The sequence below is a fragment of the Leiobunum rupestre genome, chromosome 5 (assembly GCF_980474605.1).
Source record: "Leiobunum rupestre chromosome 5, qqLeiRupe1.1.hap1, whole genome shotgun sequence".
In the NCBI taxonomy this organism is placed as follows: domain Eukaryota; kingdom Metazoa; phylum Arthropoda; class Arachnida; order Opiliones; family Sclerosomatidae; genus Leiobunum; species Leiobunum rupestre.
The window spans coordinates 48872648-48876205 of NC_143388.1; positions in this window are offsets into that span (position 1 = coordinate 48872648).

Consider the following 3558-nt stretch of genomic DNA (forward strand, 5'->3'; position numbering starts at 1 on the left):
AGTTGTAAATCGAACGTGTTAAAGACAGTGATGCCAGGTCGCGAAAACGGAATTTTATTTTCCGACTTTTGAAATTTTCCTTTTTGGACAAATTTTCCTAGTTTTCCCAAACACTAAAAACAATGATATTTGCACAAAACAAAAATAACAAAGGTCCTGAATAAAATAATACTTTTATTTTCATCTCGCAATGAATAAAAACTAGGAACAATTTTACCAGTATACACCATAGATATAATAAATGTATATAAAGGTCTAGATAAATTATTTCAAAGGGAGTGAATACGGAGGCGACAGCTAGCAGAAACGCGTAATTTCTGCAGGCTATCCTTATAAGGCGCTATCTATCGGTAGGAAAGCTCGTGCTATCGTCGCGAGACCCATTGTCTCCTGCTTAAAAATTATACTAAAAGTAACTTAGTACTAAAATGCTAAGAGAGCTCGCGCTCTTGGTCACGTGCCTTCCATGGTGTCTGCTAGGTGTCAATAGTCTTAGTCGATAATTTAAAATAACGGTCAAAAACGCCGCTGAACAGTTTAGTAAAATATTTTCGACGGCGTAATCATCGGCCAATTTCGGTATGGAGATACCGTACTGGCCGGAAGGCAGGCAAGGCTGCCAGATTTCGATAGACTGAAAATGGCCAACTCTCTCAAATGTTTCGTTTTCAAAACGAAAATTTTGCGGCGTAGCTATCGACTAGGACTATTCCGTATTTTATGTTAGGCTTAGACGCCCCGAAATTTATCTAGACCTTCATATACATTTCTTATATCTATGGTATACACTATACACTCTTTTTTTTGGGAATTTTGCTGGGCGCGTTAATGTTGAGTTTACCCCCTTTAAACCCCTTTCTCCATATCCTGGGACCAAAGACCCGAGCCTAGACCCTCCACCGGTGGTTCCAGGTAATGGCCGACTAGCGGGGGGGGGGGAGGTAAACTCAACATGGACGCGCCCGGCAAAATTCCAAAAAAAAAGAGTCTATACTGTGGGCCAGTTATTTAGCAGACGGTTTTCCAAATTTTCAGAAAAAAATTGCAGATAGGCCAGCTTAAGCGAATCCGACAAAATACTTATGATTGTATTAATTGGCTCCTTCATAATAAGTCAATTAAATGTAGGTGTGTAGGGGCGGCTTAAGGGCCGGGCAACCCGGGCAACTGCCCGGGGCGCCGTTTTGAGAGGGGCGCCAAAATTGAGTTGTGCGCCTTTTTAGTTTACCAAGAATTGGATTTGTTTATAAAATTTTTAATAATATAATTTGAAAAATCTTGAGCTAATTAGAAATACAAACCGTTTTCCCAACCAAAATGTCCAACATCATCGATGATCGTTTTTTTGCGACTATTTATTTTAAAATAGTAAATAAACCATAAAATTACGGTGCATAGTTCTGACGGATAAAACATTTTCCTGGGATTTTCAATATAAACCAGGGTATATAATATGAAGAAGAGAAAGTGGTTGGGCGATACTACAAGAATAGAAGTGTGTCAGAATTTTTAGCCCGGTGTACCTAGCAACAGGGGGCATACCACCGGAGGCCTATCATCATAGTGCCCTACGCCAGCGTCCCCAAGCCCGGACAGGTGACAAATCCAGCATGGGTAGTAGCGTGGGGCTAGCCAGTAAGAATTTGCATGTACACCGATTACGTAATCATTAATGAGTACAGAATGATTACGATGAGTACAGAATGATTATGATGAGATGATTACGATGAGTACACAGGCAACCCAAAACATTAAAATTGTTACAGATGAGTAATTGAGTACAGGATAATTCTAATGAATAAGCGTGATTACAGATGATTACGCACTTTACAGATGATTACACGTGATTACAGATGAGCACGCGTTATTTCATAATTATTACGGTGATTACAGATGAGTACGAAGATTACAAATGATAACGGGATTAAAAATAAGTACAAAAGATTACAGAAGAATACGTAATCATTACAGTTAGGGTGTACACCGATTACGGGAAGTCGATAGCCCCTAGGGTAGTAGTACCCTACTACTGTTGGTCGCACCTTTGACGCAAGCCACTCAACCCAGCAGAAGGTGCAGCAATTTGTGGACCAATTCACACTTCGCACACAGCCGTGCGAGTAAGAGTGGATGCTATAGCAACTCCTTCCGACAACCTACCTACGTAGGTAAAGAGTCATACCCTTTGTAGAGAGCTCCTAAAGGGGAACGACGGGACACAGCGGTCCACATAACCCGGCACAGCTGGCCACGGAGATCACGGTGTGACTCCATAAGGCCGGGAAACAGGAACAACGTACCCGCACACGGAGGCCCGCCACCCCACAGCAGGCTACCCAATCCGCCGAGGCGGCTAGTTTACACGGACCCTCTCCGTTAGCCTGAGTCGAAGCTCAGTTTCCAGCCAAACCTTGCCGAAGTCGGAGGTGGAGATAGGACCATTTGATCAGATCTAACATCTCCCAGTGCGCCACCGCCCTTATGGGTTACAAGAGCTGGACCCCGACTCCCCGGTAAACCCACCAGTTATTGCACACTCTAACCAATTTAGGGCCACAAGAATAGAAGGAAGCCCAAAGTAATACAGTACTTCTATGTACTTGCTTGCTATTTCGTTGTCATTTATCCAGCTTTATGATAAATAAACTAGCAGGCCATTTTCAAGAATTCTATTAGTTTCTTAGACTATTATGAACCTGCATTTAATATTCTAAAATGCATTTAAATCGTTTTCGATGGCTAGTTTTTAAGCAGTCTATCGGTACGATTTAATTTGTCGTGTGTCCGTGGTTACCGTTAGTCTCTTCTATTTTACGCGCACGCGCAGAAAGCCATTTATTACTTTCAGTTATATAGTTTTTGTTAGATAGATATTAATAAGTCACGTTGAATTGAATTAAGATGTCCGAGAAATAGAAGCATTCTGGTTCTTTTTATAAAAAAAAGTAAATTAAGAGAAGCCGTTAAAGCAGAAAAGCAAGCGACAGCTTTTAAAAAGTTCATAAGTGTAGGCCTTAAAAAAACCCGTAAAAAGTTTCTTAATTAAGTTGTTAAAGCAATTAATGTAATGAATAAAAGAATTAAGTTTACTAAGAACAACCCGTGAGTTAAAAATAAAAATATCCAGGGATTATTTTTATCTTTAACTCACGGGTTCTTCGTAAACGTAATTCTTTTATTTCACATATTAACCGTGATACTATTCAGTATGGACATTATAATTAATGTACTTAAGGTATACTAGTCTTGCCACCTTACCTAGTGTTTCAAGCTCCATGTAAAATGACCCTGTACCATAAAGAAGGTATTAAATACGTTTACACAAAGTATTTAGAAAGGGATTAAAGGGATTATTTATTGTTAGGAAAACGGTAAATTTATAATTTATTTGCTTTAGTCCCATTCGACCGAAATCCCATTCGGCCGAAGGCGGTTTTTGAGGTGTCCCATCCGACCGAATTCCGCCGAAATGTGCGGTTTTTATGTGTCCCATTCGACCGAACGCTGCTATATAAATTGGCTTTTGCTATGTTTTCAATTTAGTTACTGAAGTCGTTT